At 43.0% G+C, this 19,876-nt stretch overlaps 1 protein-coding gene across 8 annotated transcripts in view; it reads right to left on the minus strand.

Annotated features, from left to right (window-relative positions):
• The window catches only part of ASAP1 (ArfGAP with SH3 domain, ankyrin repeat and PH domain 1), a 311,752-nt gene that overhangs the window by 126,353 nt on the left and 165,523 nt on the right, over positions 1–19,876 (minus strand). The gene's annotated exons all lie outside the window — the stretch shown is intronic.

The following is a 19,876-nucleotide window of genomic DNA, read 5'->3' on the forward strand; positions in this document are numbered from 1 at the left end:
ACTCATTTGTAGCTGCCTTTGTTGTGCTGAGCACAGCAGCAAGAGCAAACTGGCAGATTTCTTAATAGTGAACTATTTCAGAGACAGGACGTGCCCAGGATTTGAGCACTTATGTCTTCGGGATAAAAGGCAGTCGTTCCACAAGGCTCTACGTTGGGTGAGATGGAGTACCCAGGAGTCGGTCAGTGACCATGTTAAGCTACGCACAGGAAAGAAAATAGAAGACATCTAAGAAACCTTAAGACTTGATTTCTTCACTTGGAGAGTTTACAACCTGGGAAGGGAAAAAGGCAAGCACAGGACAGGAATGACATTCCCAGGGAAAAAGCCACATCTGATCACCCACTGGGATTCTCAGCCAGAAAGATAACATTTAAGGGGGTGTAAAACGTAAGAGTGACCTGAAGAGCTTCGCAAGCTTTTCAACTTGAGGATTCCTTTTAGTGTTAAACAAAAATTGACATAATGCCAGATGTATTTTAAAAATTCTGTTGATTAAAAATCACAGCATAGAAAATGCTAGCATGATGCTGGTAATGCTTGTAAATGATTTCCCAGGTGATGCATCAACACATCTCCAGCAATCTACGTGTGCTGCGGCGGGGTGGGAGGAGGGGTGAGGCTGGCTTCTCGGGGACTGTCACTGCTGATTCTTAACCACAGGTGCTGCATACACAACTGTGTTGTTTGTGAAAATTCATCAAACTGTGCACTTAGGATAAGCACTCTTTTCTATATGTGTATTATACTTCAAAAAGAAGGCAACATAGATATCCTTACGGCATGACAATCTAACGTCTTAAAACAACTTCAAGCTCCCCTCTGCTTCCCCAAGCATTCAATGATCCATCCACAGGCTGGGAACCCCTGGATGGTGCGTCAAGATCTGGAGGGCAGGAGCAACAGCAGCAATAATAATAAACTTGTACATACATGGTTTAAAAACATTAAATGTATACTCACACCACGACATCACCTAAAGCTCAAGGTTTCAGATGAGAAAACTGAGGCCTAGATAGGGCAAGTACTTCCTTCCCAGAAGGTCTCAGGACCACGGCCGCAGGCATCCATCATCCCCCTTCTCCTGCAAAACGGGCTCTCCTGCCACTCTAACCATGGGGTTCAGTGGGTGCCGCACCTTTCCCGTGGCTCCTGTTCTCAGGGCACCAGTAACTGGCCGGGTGAGCAGGACCCATGCTGGTCTCATAACATGCAGTCCCTTCCTGATGCGATGGGGCTGCCAGTGTGTGGAAGAATCTGGCCAGACAGAATGATGGTAACAGAGACAAAGCACCAGAGACAAGAGGCAGAGGGGGTCCTGTGGCAACTGAGTCCTTGCTTCCAGCTGTCCCCAAGGCTATGTCACTACTAACCCTCCTGCAGTCCGAGTACAGGAGACAAAAAGTTCCTTTTGTCCGAAGCTAACTGAAGCTGGGACTCCACCACTTGCAATCGCAAGTCCTAAACAACACAAGAACCAAGGTTTACAGAACACTTACTACGCCGGGTACAAGATTGGGAGAGGAGACCACCGCGTGGATACGACACCATCACCTTACGCTGCATCCTTACAAAACCCCTGTGAAGCAGCCTCTGTATTTTTCAGATTAGGAAATGTGGTAGGCCTTCAATAAATACTTGGAGGAAGAGAGGGAGGGAGGAAAAGATGAACTAACTTGCCCAAAGTCACAGAGCCGGAAAGTCCTGAAGTCACATTTCACATTAATGTCTCTCAAACAGGATGCTGGGACTAAAAATCAGCATTTTCAGACTGCGAGCCGAACGCCATTTCCACCAAGCTCATCACTTCCCACCTCCATGACTCTGTCACAGCCACGACCCATCTGCACTTCTACTTAATTAAATATTTTTCTTTAAATCCATTCATATCTTCTTTTTTTTAAACTTAAATACACTGTAAAGAGCTGGATCACTTATCATTAATAGAAGATATCCTAAAAATTACTATGGATCTCTAACTACAGAAAATGCCCATCTGTTTAGTACCTCAAATCATCTCACCTAACAGCAGTGACATGCACACCACTCTGAAGGAAACAGTGCTTTATGACACACTTTCAGGGAAGAGACAAAGTCTGAGTGATTTCAGAGGCCTGAGCTTTGCACTTTGGCGATAAGAAGGAAGATTTTAAAATAAATGCTTAGTCTGAACCATAAAGGTGCTGGGGTCTACACAGCTTATCTAACGTAGTTCTCACAAAACCCTATAAAGAAGTACTATTACTAAATTTCTTTCATAGATGAGGAGACAGGCTTAGAAAGTGTAACTGGCCCAGGTGACAGAGCAGGAATTTGAACCAGGTCTTCACAGCAGAAGTCCCTCTCCCAACCCACCCAGTTCTGCGTGCCAGTGATATCTGAGAGGAACTGAGCCTGGAAACAGAGTCTCATCTCAAGAGGGGAATATCCACCAGTTTTCAGAGCCAAATCCGAGTGAAGAAATTAGAAGACATTTAGGCAGCTAGGAGGGTGTGAGGGAAAGAAAGCAGGGCCAATAAGAACAAATAAGCACTCATTCTAAGAGAATCTGACAGGTTTATCCCTTGATGAACTGCTTTTGTGGCAAGGATGTTTTTAAGAATAATCCTAGTAACAGCCACCATTTGTTTTTATATACGTATTACTGCTGTCTTTTTTTTTTCCCTGATGGAAGCCCTGGGCTTTAGAGAAGCAGAACAGCTTGCCGAGAGTCACACATCAGGTAAGAGAAGAAAAGCCAGCCTATGCTTTTTCAAACAAGCCACCCATAAATCCACTGCAGAAGGCACACTCACGTTTCTCCTCGACCTTACCATTTCTTGATTATTTTCAAGAAAGGAAAAACGACGCTTCTGGGAAAAAATAACCTATCTGTTCAGCTCTGGGCAGTGACAGCCACTGAAGGATGATTCTGCTCGCAGAGAAGTTAATGAATGGGCTTTAATGTCGAGGGCACATTTAGAGTTAATGACTCAAAATAAGCAAAGCGCTGGGGAAGATTTCGGCTGTAACCTTTAACGAGACCAGTTATCTGCTTTCTTTTTTTCAGGGGGGAACGTCTCAGGAATTTATGTTGAATTTTTACCAACCTGTCTATAAACTAAGAGGATGTAAAGTTCACATATTTATTATTCTTAAAGGTTATTAATAACATCCGACAGCTAGAGCCACCGCTAAATCTGGGTGACACTTTTCTTTTTACACTCTAGTATTTAGCCACCGGCAAAAAGCAGCTGAGTAAAATGCACTTTTAAGAGCTCCTTGTTTAAGAGAGCCAGGGGACACTGCTCTTCAATCAAACAAAGGCTCCCTCTGGAAATAACACATGTCTAAATGTGCTACAGAGGGCCATCCCCTCAACTCCCAGACAAGCAACACCTGCGGGGACATCATTTGAAATGTCCTATGTGTAGAATTAAATAAATCTAAGAAAAGAGTGGTGGATGATACGGCTATAAAATTTTTGTAACTCTCCACCCATTAAAAGTATGTTAAAATATGTGTCTGTGTTTCTAAGTATGTATCTGAAGTTGAACAACCAAAAGGGTATGTGTTTGTGAGAGAGGGAGAGGGGGCAGGTGGATGAACAGATAAGGGCATCCAGAAGAATACGCTTATCTCTAATAACAGAGTAACACCTGCCCCTTCAAGAACTTTCCAATACAGCAACCGCACCTTTCTACGTTACTAAAGAGCAAGGGCGTTAACCTAGACAAGCACTTCCCACCTTGATATGGAGACTTGCTACTTTTATTTCAGGCATAGCCCTAGCAAGTTTGGTCATCTGAGTGCACAGAGAAGATATAGGCTGTTGCAAATTAGAGATTGCTGGAGAAACCACACTGACAGAAGCTGGCAACCAGAGAATTCAGAAAGCTTGTAACAAACCGGACATAATGAAAAATTCCTTAAGAGTGAGAGGTCACTCAGGGTAGGAACATGGAAGCTTTCGCACCCTTCCAGGCTGAGCAGCATCCATGGGTCAGAGCAGAGTGTGCAAACGACAGATGTTCACACAGATGCACAGGAATCCAGCCATGCCTGTTCCCAGCTCAGCACATCTGTACCAGCTGATCCCCTGCCTAGAACTCTCCTCCTGAAGCTCTTCAGATGATGGGCTCTTTTTCTTCATCCAGACCTCGGATGAAAAGCCCCTTCCTCCAAGAGGCGTTCTATGGTCAATCTACATACAGCAGTGTGCCCCCTCAGCACCCCCAGGTACTCTCTCACACTTCATGCTAGATCCTCCAGAGCACTACCCTCCCGGGAAATGGTCCTGCTGACACCTGTTCACCATAATGGAGTTGGTCTCCCTCCACTGGAAGAATGAAGGCTCATCAGAGACAGGGGACCGGGGAACCTGTTGATGGCTGAATTCCCAGTCCCAGTGCCCAGTAGATGGCGGAAGCTCAAAATGCTTATGAAATGAAGTCACTATGCAATGCAAGACTTGCTTTGAAAATGGTTGAATAGAATAAAGTTTATATTCAGAAAACCTGGCTCTCTGTAATTCTTCCCTGAGGGTTTGAAATAACCTAAGTTTAAATGTATGTACATGTATGTGCACGTGCTATGTGTATATATATGTATATATGTGTATGTACGCATATATATATACGTGTGTGTGTGTATAACAGTCACACGTGTATGAGGGATATGACCATACAGTACCATGAGTAATGATTTAACAGGATAGACGGAACTTAAACATTTTAAGTTAGTTTTATACCTTAAAATAGTTATTCTGGCAACTTCCTTAAAAAGCATATTATTGGAATATAATACACTTCTGTTAAATGAGCAATGGCAATATGATTGCTATTATTCATTACCATCTATTTTAGAACTACTTTCTAAGTCTATGGCACTTTCTTTCCAATACACTCAAGTGGGGAAAATGTATCATTTCAGGTAGATGTGATTTTTTGAAAATAAGCACAAATCTCTGCAGCTAAATCTTATGAGCATACTTATAGAGAAAGGAAAAAATTAGGTAACAATAAAACAATAGCATAGAATTTCTTACAGATATCCCTAGGCAGACACTGAGCATTAAATAGATGAATATACCTGGATGTGGCTGGCATAAGGCCCTGCACGGAGCAGGTGCTCAAAAACTGCCAGCACCATTACCCTCGCCCCTGAAGGTGCTTCCAAGAGAGACATTCCTGAAAAATTTGGAGTAGTGACAGCAAAACATCTCTGAAACAAGCACTCCTACCAGCAAAGTGATGTCTTCCATGAAAAGATTTTTTACTCAACTTGGAGGAAAAAAAAGGAGTGTTTTCCATCCTATTATTTTATAGTCATATTCAGAGAGGTGATTTCAAAAATGCCTTTTAACAGATGCATTTGTCTCATAATCACAGCAAAGCAAATGCTCTTCTGTGTAATTCCTTTAACACAGAAATCACTGGAAGACTACATCGGCCTAATTTTGGCTCAGAGCCTGATTCAGCCTTCACCTTGATGAGCAATCATGCTACTTTTCAGGGAGGGGGGAGATGCCTAATTGACATTCGAATAAACTCTCTGAGGAGGAAACCGTAACTTGAGCCAAATCGATACATTATGTTTCTGTATCCATCAGAAGACTGCACATACTGGAATGCATGTGGATAGAACTGCAGTGTGAATCAAGCATGAGCCCAGAAAGTAATCCAAGGTGGTAATGAAGAGTGCTGTAGATAAAGGTACCAGAAGAGACAGTCATCATGTCATTACCTCAAACAAGAGGAGAGGTCGGGCAAACCATGCAAGTGTCTGTTCTGAGGTTCAAGCTCGGGTTTTTAGATCATTTGCTCACTCATGCATCCATTAACTGTGCTGGCACACACTGGACAGCGCTCTGGGCCAGGCACTGGCCTCGGTGTGAAAACCAATACTGCGTCTTCCCCCGGCTCCCCCAGCTGCACGCCCCACTTCCACCTGCTGCAGAGGAACAGCAGCAAAACCTCTCACTGCAGTCAGTGGGGAGCCTGGTACTGCTTTTGACAACACCGATGAAGGAAGTTATTCATAAAGTATGAATCCTCATTACCCTTTTATCCACACTTCCCAAATCATTCCACTCTTTACTCTGTATTTTAGGGGTTTAGGTACCTGTGTGTCTTCCTCAACTAAAAGCTCTCTGAGGATATGACTTATGTTTGTTTCTTTTTTTCACAAAGATGCTCAGTAAGAATTTGTTGTATTGAATGAAAGGAAAATACACACACACACGAGGAAGGAAGGATGAATGAATTCACTGTTCTCAGAATAAAACCCAGGTCCTCACTACTGCCAGCCAGGCCCTATGTGACCCAGCCCCGCAGGCCTCTGACTTTTGTCCCCACACTCCCCACTCCTCATGTCTAAGCCACACCTGCTGCCTTCCTGAACCAACAAGCTTGTTCCCACCTGAGAGCCTGTGCCACTGCTGACATCTCTGCTGAAAGCCTGTTCTCAACACTCTTCCCCAGACCTGAAGGGGCCTGGCCTGCTGTCTCTCTTTTTTTTTCCAGCATTCAGCTCAAATACTGGAAGCACAGCCCCTATTCATTGGAGGAGCGGAAGCTGGGGCGCTGAGAATCATCCTGTGTCACAGGTAGTCAACACCAGCAGCAGCACCGAAGACCCACAAACAGAGGGAGGGCGACAGCAGCGCACATGAAAGGAAGAGGTAAAGACGTTATCGTGGGTTAGTTTCAAGATGAATAAGAGTTGAATGAGGCTGCTACGCAAGGGGAAATGATCAACCTAAAATAAAATCAGATTTGCATAACGCAGCCGAAAAATGGAAAGTTGACAGGTCATCCACAAATATAGGCTTTAAGTTGTTTATCTGCGCTGGTTTAGACTATAAATAAAAAGTGTCCTTAAGATTCAGATTCTCCTCTATTCAGACTGATTTCAACCAGAAACACCTGGTGTCCTCTGTTCTACCTGCAGCTGAATGGCTGTGTTGGGGGAATCTGACCCACAGGCAGCGAAGATCTGCAGAGCCTAACACTAAGAGTCTGGGCCCCCCTTGGTAAGTCATTTCACAGTTGAGATCTGCAGCAAAGATTCAATGTACCACCTTCAGCAAACTTCCTACAGGATTCGAAGAATCTACTCCATGCAAGAAAACACCACCAAACTATCAACTTCCCAACCCAAAGAAAAGGAACTGCATAAAATTGTTAACTCGCAAAAGTCCCCTTTCCTGTGTAGACAGAAGTTACAGTTCAGGTGGGGACACATCTTGAGGGCAGGGACTCTGCCAGGCCCAGAGTGGGGGCTCAGTAAATATGAGTCACATGAATCTGCCTCTGCATGGAAAGCACCGAGAATTCACGGTGTACAGAACACCACTGGCACTCACAAATGCTGCTGCTTATTTCACATACACTGTTTATTTTAAAAACTAAGTGTTTCTTCCAACCCCTTGATGTCATATTCAAGACTCTTTCTGCTTAACCACTCCGGTTCTTGCACGGACCTCAGGACTAGCAGTGTGAACAGACAAAGTGGAATGGGTCCCTTTCTCTTAAAGGGCCACAGAGAGGCACAGCCATCCCACGTTCTGTAACAAGACCCCAACCCACTCGAAGGGCTAAGCCCAGTCTTGCTTTTCTCCGTGAAGCTCGGTCCCTGCACCTAATGGCTAGAATCCTTGCTGGCTCCACACCGCCTGGCACTGCTACCACAGGGGGCCCACAGTTTCACGGGGTCACCGACACACCAGCATCCAACCATCACTTGTTGGCAGGTGCAGCCTTTGCCTCTGGTTAGCCCCAGCCCTGGGAGAAGCAGGGCCTGGTAGTGGAGCCAGGCGCTACACTGAGATGAAGCAGACACTGTGGCTAAGAGCTCGCGCTGAGGCCAGAGAGACATTGTGTCACTTCCTGCTGGCTCCAGGGGACCCCGCTCAAGGTAGCTGTCCTGTGACACTCATGCCCTCCTCACACGACAGCGACGCACAGCGTTTCCTTCTCTCTTCCTCTCCCTAACTGTCCTCACATCCTTTATTGGCCCATTCTCAACTCCCTTCTCCGCCACATCGATGATGATGACGACGATAAAAATAACAGGAATGTGTTTTATGTATATTATCTTATTTAATCCTCACAGTAACTTGTAAGGAGGTTTCAGTTACCCTTACTTTACAAATAAGGAGACTGAAGCTCAGGATGGCCCTGGATCCTGCAGCTGGTCAGAGACAGAACCAAGATTTAAGCCTGGGGTCTTCCTGACCCTCAAGCATCAGCTCTCCAACCTTCCAACCTGGCACAGTGGGGTCCAGAGGATGGAGGAACCTTTAAAAGACAAAATCAGCCAAGGCTTCAGTAGCAGGCCACTAGACAGACAACTCTGGAAACCTTTTTCTTCCCATTCAAGGAGTTCTCTGTGAAGGAGCCAAACAGGAATTGGGATCAGCACTTTGCTTGAGAACCCAAGTCACTCTTTAAGGAGGGGGAAGGGACAAAAGCCACGTGGGAAGACGTCCACTGACGGCTCGCTGGGCTGTGCCACCCGAGCTCCCCACCGGCCGCTTCACGTGGGTCCCCGTGCTAACTCACCACTGTGCTCGGCATGGTGGGAGGCGTCAAAGCCACAGGCAGGGAGTCCACTCGGCTCAGGTGCACCTAGGGGACTGTAGCGCAGCTTTCGCAGGCTTTAATGAGAGCTCAACGTGACCCTGGTCACGTTGAGGGTCTAGTGACCCTCTCACTAGAACTGACTGCTGCACGGGTGTCCTTACACAGAGAACAGGCTGAAGATTAATGACTAACCATGACAAACAGCACATGGAGATGCACATGTTGTGAAACCTCCTAGGCGCACCTTAAACTATCAGTGACTTATCTAAAAATACCCCTGAGCGTGACTAGTAGGAAAGGTCTCAGAAAGAATCAGTTGGCTTTATTTTTGGGGTCGGCAAAGAAAGTAAGAGTTTATTTGAAAAAGAGGGACCGCTTCTCCACTTGGTGCTTCTAACCCAGCTCTGGCCCACAGAAAGGTCACTCAAGTGTTTAGTCCGTGCTGAGGAATGTGAGGGGGCGGAGAGGAACACCCACAGACTGTGCTCCCCCATCCACAAATACCTACTCCTCCCACAGGCCCAGGTCCACGCAACACCCAGCAAAGACTGGACAGTTCTCTTCAAGGCAGGGGAGACGGAAAACAGTGGAGCACGTGCCAACGCTGCTGAGAAGAGAGATGCCTGGTGTTTTAAAGAGGCAAGGAGGCCGGGTAGCCGAAGCAAGTGGGCACGTGAAAAATAAAGAGACAGATGGGGGCCAGATCACGCAGGGAGCAAAGGCCATGGGAAGGGGCTTGGGTTTTATTCTGAAGGCAAAGGCAAGTCAAAGGTGGAGCCACAGGAGTTTCAACAAGGTGGTCACTCCTGATCTGCAGAAAAATGACTCTGGCTGGTGTTGGGAATGGAAAGTAAATGAGCACAACTGGAAAGGGAAGAGCCAATCTGCTGGGGATTTCACAAACAGAACTTCCCTTAAGTACTTCTGTTGTGGCTCAATCCACTTCCTCCTCTAGGACCACACCCCAAACGTAAGGCTTCCTCCAGAAATATATTAGCCCCTCCTCCACACCCACTGGGTACCTCATGGATGGCATCAGGGCACTCAGCTGGACCCAAGGTCACATTCCTCTGGCTTAACTCTCTGTACCCAAGAGGCCATAAAATCCGGCTAACTCCGCCTCTGCAGCAGTTCTTAAACCCATCCCCGCAGCTCCTGCCTGACATCAGGACTTGATCCTGTCCCAGCCAGATCCTTTAGCAGCCTCCAAGCTGCTCCCACATTCATCCGCCACATCGATGCTGGAGCAGCCTTTCTAAGACACAAATCTGATCATATCACTCTCCTGCTTTAAAACCTGTAATAGCTACCTGTCTTCCCGCCTTTCACCCCATACTCCCGGCAATCCAAATCCGTGGTGCCTAAATGTACCAAGCCACTGTCCGCCCTCTGTGACCCTGGAGACACCAGTTCAGTAGCTACAAACAATTCTCTCCTTTCTGAACAATACTTTTGTCTTCTGCCTTTTCTTCACCATCTTAACAATCTTACAAACTCAAGCTCAACCTTCAACATTGAGTTTTATCATCTCTTCTGTGAAACCCTCCCCTCCCCGCTAAGAATCTCTCTTCATCCGGCAGTGCTATGAGAGCACTTACCATAATGACTTGTTCTTGCATTTCTATCTCCAGCAAACGGTAGCTCTTCCTCTTTCAAGATACAACATAGGCATCCACCTCCTTTACCCAGTGGTAGGGCCAGCTTCCCGGCCCCACCCCAGGACTGCGTATGATCAGGAGACCAAGATGTTTGCAGTGGACCCTGTGCAGGACCTGGGTCACCAGGCAGCTGAGTCTGACTCTGCCCCTCAGACCACGCGGGTTCCCAGCTTCCTGACCTGTACATTTGGAAGACTGGACCAATATGCAGCTTCTCCTGGCTCTGCTCTTCTGAAAACCAAACATTGCAAGTCCTAGGAAAGTTTCTACCACTTTGCCTCTCTTTGCATATTTGATTTTGTTTTAAATGAAAGACATTTTCATTCTTAAAAAGTAACAAGACTGGCATGAACAGTGAATGACCCTGGGAAGGACCTTACACTTGAGATCTCCATGCAATTAAAAGGATAAACCTCAGCTTTGTTCTCAGATTCTAATTCCAGCCATTTCTGTGTCCCTTTTCCATATCCTCTGTCCTCCAAGAAAAGTTTTGAAAAGGTCACCTTGAATTTTGTATTCAAAGACTCTATCAATTATATTACATAAAACAAGCATTACTAGTGCCTTTTTAAAGATGAGGGAAACTGAGTCAGATCAAGTATTCAAAAGACCAAAAAAAAAAAAAAGTAAATGGCAAAATCAGGCTTTTCACCCTGGAAAGGATAACTCCAAAGCCTGTGTTCTACATCTGACTGTCTTTCCAATTACAAGATATGTCTTATTCCACTTCTCATCATGCCCAAGTATGCCGCACACTAAGCTCTTTATAGGAGGCTCATCCCCCAGCTCCTGAGGGTAGATGTTCTCAGGGAATACGAGCCCTAAGTCCCAGGTGATGTCTCTGTTTGAGCTGAGTTTAGAGCTCTGGTGTACCCGCCAACACACACCTCAGAGCTGCCGAGCGCAGGTCTGGTCTTTGTTAAGTAAATTTTTTTTTTTTTTAACAAAGGAAGACAGGCCTAATTTGACAGAGGAGACCAAGAAACCCTAGCTACACATCTGCCTGAAGATGATTACTAAAAATGAAGGACTGTTTCTCATGAAAAAAATCAATCAGATTAAAAAACAACAAAATGGATTCAAGCAGGATGTCCCACACTGTGATCTACTAGAAAACTGCTTCTGAGAGATGCTGGAAAGTATCCTGGGGAATAACAAGAGGCCATGACAAAGTTGGAAAACACTGTGTGCTAACCATACCTTTCTTCTGGATACCCAGTGCACACCAGAATATCAAAGACTGAGATATTTTAAAGAAACATGTTTAACTTGATAACCCAGCAATTCTCAGTTAAAATAACTTAAATACTAATTAAAATCAAAAAAGTTTTTCACACACCTGTGGAACAATGTTTGTTGGGATAGCAATATAGAAAACTCTGTATTTTAAAAACATCTAACAAAAGTTAAGTCTCAAAAAATACACTAGGTATATCAGTTAAGAAATCTAATGATGTCCTTGGGTCAACAACAGATACTACCAAGAAGATAAATGACTTCAATCAATTTTTAACAAAACCAAGATTGAAGAACTACGAGGGAAAAATAACAACCAGGAGAGGAAAGAGAGTGGACATCTGTAGGACATCATTAGTATGTGAACTCTTATTCTGCCGCTTTACTGATTCAGAAGAACGAGGACAAAAGACATTAACATAAGAAACTGAAGACAGTAAACATATGCAAAGAATTTTAATCACACTGATAAAAATTTTAAAATACCAAGTAAAACCATACTGAAGTGTCTTTTTTTTAATCCTTCTAAAGCTTTAAAAAAATAAAAAAGGTAATAAAAACAATGAATGGATAGGCTTCAGCGAAACAGTATACCAACTGAGATACAGGACAAACTGTATTCAGTCACCAAACCGCTCTTTCATTTGACAGTGTAATACCATTCCTGATAATTCCTATCAAAACTACCACCACTCCCTCAATAATAAATACAAAGGAGATACTATAAAACACAGTACCAGGTTTCACAGTATAAAAAGCTAAAAATAACGAAACCCAGCAACAGGGAAATGGCAGAGTAAAGTATGCAGCAAGTAGGAGGGCTTACATGGTCACTAAAAATTACGTACGTAATAATCAGAAAAGATAAGAACTACCATTTATTGAAGGTCTACTGTATGAGACTTGCAAATACTATGAAATTCCATTATTTACAATGTAAAATCACAGCTAGTATAAAGATGTGAATTATCTAGAAATGTAAAATTTAGAAACGTTCATAGAGATGTTTAAAAGCTATTGATTGCTACCTAGGTCTTCCCAGATTAGAAACTGTTTTTCTTTTAAAATAATTTCCTTATACAATATTATAAGGTTGATGTAGTACTTAAATTTTTTTAAAGCCTTTTAACAGTGTGTTGTAACATATTCAATGTCTGCTTTTTCTTCAGCAACTGCAAGAGATCCAACAAGATGTTAACTTTCATCGAAAATGAGGGAGAAATAGTACATACTCAGTAATTTCCTTGTTGCCTTGCAAGCTGTACATTTAAAAAATTAGTAGAATATTGTGTTTCAAGAGCTCCTGTCTGGGGCCAAAAGGAAAACTGTAATCACAGCAATTACCTTGTGAACCTCTAATTTCTGTTGCAGTTCTGAAGTTCGGAGTCACACACCCACCCACAAGCTCCACGGCTCTTTCATCTTAAGGCAACTTCAGCTCCATTCTTAGGAAAATAATAATTACAGGTACAACAAGGTATTTAAAGACCAAAAAATAGTCATGAAAACACCATTCTCCATGTTATAACATAATGAGAGTTCCTTAAAAGAATTAAAACCTCGACCAGAAAGGAGTTTCCTGAGTCACATCTTTACAGGATCCTTAGAATTTACCAGGAACCTACTTCACAACAGAACAAGAGTTTTCACTGGTGACGATCAGGAACCCCTGAACTAGTCAGCCTGCTCAATTCCTACCAGCTCCGAGGTTCTATAATGTCCGGTTGCATCGTGTATGTCTGGGTCTTGACTCAATGACTGAAAATACGCTGCTGATGATTTATAGTCATTGACACTTAATCACACAATTTCATCTAAAGTGGAGAATCACGTAACTGCTGACTAGATGAAGGGAAGCATGATGGTTAAGAGCACAGAATTTGGAGCCAGACTGCCTGGAATCAAATTCCAGCTCCGCTACTTACTAACTACACGACCTGGGGCAGGCCAGTTACTTAACCCAGCTGTGCCTTGGTTTCCTGATTGGTGATCCACTTCACAGAGTTACAGGGATTAAGTGAGGGAACCAGGTAGCCCAAGTGCTCAGAATGGTGCTTGGAACAGAGGCAAGGGCTCAACAAAAGTTACCCAGAATTTGCAGGTACAAACACTTGGATGTATTTGTTCCTAAGGTTCCCAAGTGGAACGCAGTTAGCAACAATAACTTTTACACAGCTGGTGGTGCTACCACAGAAGGAAAAGAAGAGGGAGATGCAGATATATAATAAACCTTCCACTCAGACTAGCTGTTCAGACCAGTGATCTCACTAGAATGCACACAGGATAGTCCACTGTGGTGTGGGAAGAAAAACATTAGACCTTGCATGTATTGTTTTATGTTACATAATTATACACTATTAGTACAGAAGAGTATGGATAATATATGTGTATAGACGTCTATGCATATGGGATGTATGATTAAAAAGGTTTTACAAATGAGATGCACAGAAGTTTGAAAATTACTGTTCTGTTACTCAACAGGGGGATTTTACTTCTCTTAAGTATGGGAAATGAGGCGTCAGGATAAAAATGAAGCCCAGGGGCTGTCTGCTGTCTGCATACAGAGATGACAGCACTGTCCAGCGTTTAAAAGGGCATGGTCAAAAATGCCAATGGATTTTTCTTAAGTAGTGGCCATCAGTCTAATAATGTTAACTGAGAACACAAGGCAGCATCAAATGGCACTAGTGTTATTCCAAAATAAAACAATACTCCCTTACAGTTTTTTTTGTCACTTTTACTCTTTGGTATCTGATTCCCCCATTGCCCAAATATTATCACAATCTTTCCTTTCTGAGGAAATGAACACTCAGAGAGACTAAGCAACTTCCTCTAAGGCCTCATGGGTAATAAATGTTCTCTCAAGTCGCCCAAATCAAAATATAATTTTAAAAAATTATTCTGTTCACAGATGTTCCACAACCTTGAAGATATTACACTGCTAAAAACAAATTAAAATAGATATTTCTCCCAAGTCTGCTGTTTCCTACCACTAGGCACTTAGGACATGCTTTACTGGCAAACAGAAAAACTTCAGAAAAATTTGTTTATATTTTCTCAACAGAATACTAAGCAGAGTGAAAACACAAATACTAAACCTTACCCATAATTCCACAACCCTAAAACTTTTTTTCTCTTGTCTCGCCATCTTTGTTCACATACATAATCTCTATGTTAACTAATCAATGTTTTACATGCAACCTGTATTCTGTTTTTTTCACTTAATATTATGCCGCGAATACTTTTATTTTTTGTGTGTGTGAGCACAGTCATTATTATTTCAGTGGCTGCACAACAGTCCATCACTCTGATATGTCATGTCTCCTCCACATTTCTCTTGCTGAAAGCTAACTTAATGGCCAGTTTTTTCACTTTCATAAATAAGAGGTCTTTTTTTAAGACCCACTTTTCAACATGGTTGTCAAATAATCAAGTTGCTTTTAATAAGGATAATTTTAAGTTGTGTATGTTTTTAAACATGCTTATAAAGTACCAGCAAGCACTAATGGTATCTTTTAGTGTATTAACAATGCATGTGCCTCCAAGTCACAACACTAACAAAAAGTCTTCAAGTTTTTGACTTCTAAAAAACTGTCACATACCAGAAATGTCACAAAGATTTAATTAACCCTCTTGCAAGTTTCAGGTGAGTACAATTTAGGATAGTGGTTAACTCATCAAAGTGTAATACAGCATCTTAAAAGGGTGCAGTGGCTGAAGTGGACGTCTCCCCATTCTATTCCCCACCAGGGGCTAGTCTTTTACAGGCACCCTTTCAAATAAAGATGCCTCAGGACAGCCAATTCAGACAGAAGGTCTCAGTAGGAGGAGAATGCTCGCAGACCCCAGGACCCACTGATTGAAGATTTCTTAAGGAAAACAGGAGTGAGGTACCAGAGTTTGCTCTGAAGCACAAATGACTATTATGCTCCACTCACTGGATGCTGTTTCCATAAAGATAAATCTTCCTGTTTACAGGACTTGAGGAAACTTTCTATAGATCAAATCTTTGAAATTAAATCGTATTTTCTCAACGATGCACGCATTAACATTTCAGAGATGCTTTCCTCAAACAGGCGTCAAGTTTGTTGTTGCTTTGTCAGAATGAGTCCTTTTGTAATGTAAATGACACCCTCCTACACTCAGACCAAGCTTACTTGAAATGCGGCTGCATTTCAGACAGAGTATTTGGAAAACAGCTTCAATCTCCACTCTCTGAATTCATTCCTTTGATAGATATGTGATGGGAACAATTTACTAGAGTTGCGGAATACAGAGATGGTCCCTAACCTCAGGGATCGTGATGGATTACTACAATCATGTTTATTAGGCAGCCAGATACAAAATGTTTTTCAACATGAATGCTTCCCTATAATCTGACATTCGGGGACAAGTATGCCCAGACAAAAATGTATTTACCTAGAAGTGATTGATGTATGCCGTAAATTTTGCAGACTGTTTAAGAAAAAATACAGCTTCAAGGCAGGAATGATAACGAAAATTCAAAGTCTCCTTGATAAATACATATAAAAGCTTTTATTAAATTGCATTTTGTGGATTGAGTTATACTGTTAAGGAAGAGAACAAATTTCCTTTGAATCATTCTTTAATGTATTACTGGGAATAAAATTAAAGGGATATTAATGGTTTTAGGAGCGGTTCCCATTTCAAAAACTAACATTAAAAAAAAACTGGAGAACTAAGGCTCTAAGAAAACACCAGCTTACACCCAATAATTTTATAAAACCTAAGTTGTTTTCTAAATGTCCATGAGGATTCTTCAGGAAAGTAACATGGTCAGTGACCACCTACTGGGAAGCCTGAGAGAGCCCTGAGCAGTAACCATAATGTCCACCCTCAAGGAAAGATTTTTCCCCTTTTAAATACAGTGTAGCTGCTATCCCTTAGTACAATGTTAAGTGACGTTTTACCATCTAGATACCCTAGAGCTCCTCCATATGTCTCTACTTCTCAGAAGGGGACAAAAAGTGCCCTCATGGTCCAATGACAAGGCCCACTATGAACCCACGAGTGGTCCAACCCAGCCCCCACAATAAATTACACTGAGCTGGGCTAACGTTTCACACAGCAGGACTTTGGAGGACTTGGCGTGAGAAGTGGCACTTCAGGATGAATATTTCACTCCACGAGCTTTTGTCTGATGGGTGGAAGTGTGGAATGCTACAAGGTTTCAGAGCTTTCACATATTTAGAATCCTTAAATTTGAGAACTATTCACTTAGATCAGAGCTTCCCAAAAATCTATGCCCAACCAGCCTGATTAATTCTGTGAGAAAGGGGGGATTTACAGTCAGTAAGTCTGGGAAACACTCCACACTATACCCGCTTTTGAAGATTAACAGAGCATTGATCTATTAAAAGCCCATGAGATCCCTGCTTTTAAAATAAAAAATAAAAATTTTTAACTTGTTTAACACAGTATTCCCTAAACTTATTTGGCCTCAAAAGCACACTTCCCACCTCTATCTTCTTCTTTTTTTTTTAACAAGTGCCTACTAACATCTCAGAATTAGTTCTCCACATAATACACTTTGAGTAACACAGACTTGGATCATAATATTCCAGAAAATCTGCTATAATTTACAGCAGAGAAAGCATAGTATAGATTCAACTTGCATAGTATCTTTTGTCAATTTTTGAATTAGTTTCCAAATATTTAAAACTTGGGAGACTAAAACCAAAAAATTTCAACGTCCAACATTTCCTGCGGAAGGCCTTGGTTGAGCTGCACCCAACTTTTCCCAGTCACAAGAATCCACAGGGCCTCAGGAGGGGCCATTCTAGGTTCCCCAGTCGCCACTGAACCCCAGGGTCTGTGTCAGTCCCTCACTTCTGGCCCCAGCATCACAAGGTCTCCCATGGATTCTACCATGGTTCCGGGCAATGGTTCAGTGATGGAAGATGTCAGGGCGTGTTCAGGATGCTGGAGAAGAAAGTCACTGTCCATCTGCCCATCCCTCTAATCTGTCTCCTCTGTGAATCGCATGGCCCGTGGTTTGCCAAGGACAACCCCTGTTTACACCCACCCAAGTCAGTATGACTTCCAGAACTTCCCAATCGTCTCACGTGAGTGTTGGAGAAACAGGACAGACATCAGAGCCCAGATGAACAGCTCTGTGAGTACGGGCTAGTCCCCTCTCAGAGTCAGGATGGTGATCACACTACTGCACAGAGCTCACGGGAGAGCAGGGAGGCAGTCAGTGTGTGGTAAACAGCAGGGCTCAACAAACAGTACTTTAAGTTCTGAGAAGGCAACTCCAATGAACTGTGGCTGTCTCTCTCACAGTTCTCAAATCCCAAATGCAGCGGCTTTGTGCTCTCATGGTAGACCCCACCGCACATGCCTGCTGACCGACCCGCTGACTTCTTCCCTCAGAAAAAACCCCCAAGAAATGTTCTTGCCTCAATTCTCATGTTTCTTTCATTTTTCCAATTTTGGGTTAACTGTATGGGAACATTTTCCCTAATTATCCCATCAATTTCAAAAATAAATTCCGGAAGGGCATCTGTCCATTTACTTATGGAATTTTTTAAAAACATGTTTTGAAGGGGTAAGAAGAGGAAAGAAAGAAATTGTCCCTGCAGAGTATGGTTCACAAAATTCATGACCTGAGCTGATTTAACAAACAACAATCTGCCTGAATTTTAGAGAAATCAAGTGATGACTCACTAAGATAAACTGGATTTTTTTTTCCCTCTCTGCCTTGGGATTACTAAATATCAGAGAACTCTCCCTTGAGATTTTCCCCAAAGTCTTTATTTGTTCCCAACAAGCTTCAAACATTCTCCTGTTTTCCACTCCTTTTAAATTTGTCCCCTTTCATTTCAGCTAATAACTTAAGTAACTTCTCACGAGTTCTTGCTCTGGAAAGAAAACCTCAAAGTGAATGCTTAGATGCTTAAAATTCACTTTCAACCGTTGCCAGACCTCTTTTGTGAGGCTACACTGCAATTCGCCGGGATGTAAGGCCTCTCCTGCTGCCCGAATTCTCTCTCAAGTCTGAAGCTCATATTCAAGGGATAGATAGGGCAAAACAAAAGAAAGCAGGGCTCTGATCCAGCAAGTGCCTTTTATGGGTTGGCTATGATTATACGAAATTTCCAAGCAAAATTAGCATAGATTAGAACTGCTGTTTTTAAAATCGAACCTAATGAACCATCATTATCTTGTCACGCTCGCTCACTAACTTGCGATGCCACATCGCCTCACGTGACTTCTGTACATTTAGTTTCTTACATTGGACAGGAAGGTGGGGGCTGGAGGTAGGAAGAATCTGCATTTCGACCATGTCTTTATCTGAGAAAGATATTAAAGAAGACTGGATTGGAGCTGAGTGCAATGAACCTCACACTTACAGGGCAAGAATACCAAGACAGGCAAATTGTATGTATTGGGCTACTTCCTGGGTGAGGATTAAGAAATATTGAGGCTTTCATGTTAATAGCATTTATCTATTAGCCATCAGCTGTACTAAAGGTTATTAAAAAACACCTTGCCGAGTGATTCAGAGCTCTTCAAAACATTTTTGAGATAATGGATAAAGGATATATTACAATTCTTTTTTTTTCTTTTGAAAGGGAAGAAAAAAGGCCAACCACCACTGTTCATTTATACGTTGTCTAGTTAGAGAAAAATACCCCAAAAACCATTTTTTTCTTTCCAGTCAGAGGGACTCCTGATGTTTCTTGTGATTTCTGTGACACTAGAAGGTCTTCACAACACAAGTGTAATGATGACTTAATCACTTCAGTAAAATCAGAGAAAGCGTATCCTCGACCATAGGGGTATACTGCGTATTAACAGTCTCCTCCTGCCAGACCAACTGACCACTCTGTTCTGAACGGGTCATTCGTCTTGCTGGGTGCCTGGAACAGGAGCTTTGTGTGAACAGCTGCTGGTCTACTTCTTGAGCAGCCACTGCTGTTCCACTAACCTCTATGCTAACAATGTTTCAGATGCTTTTCCAGCGGCCAAATGCTCATCCCATTTCACTGAACTGCAGAGCTGGGAAGACCTCAGAGGTTACATATTCTCTGTGCTGCCACATTTTATTTTAAAACAAAAGCTTAACCTGACATCCTGAGAGGTAAAATGACTTGCCTAAGTTCACACAGGACAGCTCAATACCAGGATTAAGCCTACGTCTGTCTCCTACTCCTGTGGCTTTTCCCTGTACCGAGGATGTTTCTGGGGCTCTGAACTGGCCCCAGGGTGGCATTCGTGGTCCTCAGCCTGGAGCCTCAGCGGGTATGAGAGGAGATGTTGGGATGACCCCATGATTGTAGGAAACGTGGGTCAATGAGGCCTCAAAGGGGACCCGCTGGGCCTCTGTGTGCTGAACCCCCTACCTCCTCCAGCCAGTGGACCACAGTATAAACAGAGGCACGCCAGGGGCAT

This window comes from Vicugna pacos, chromosome 25, assembly GCF_048564905.1.
Source record: "Vicugna pacos chromosome 25, VicPac4, whole genome shotgun sequence".
NCBI classification, from domain to species: domain Eukaryota; kingdom Metazoa; phylum Chordata; class Mammalia; order Artiodactyla; family Camelidae; genus Vicugna; species Vicugna pacos.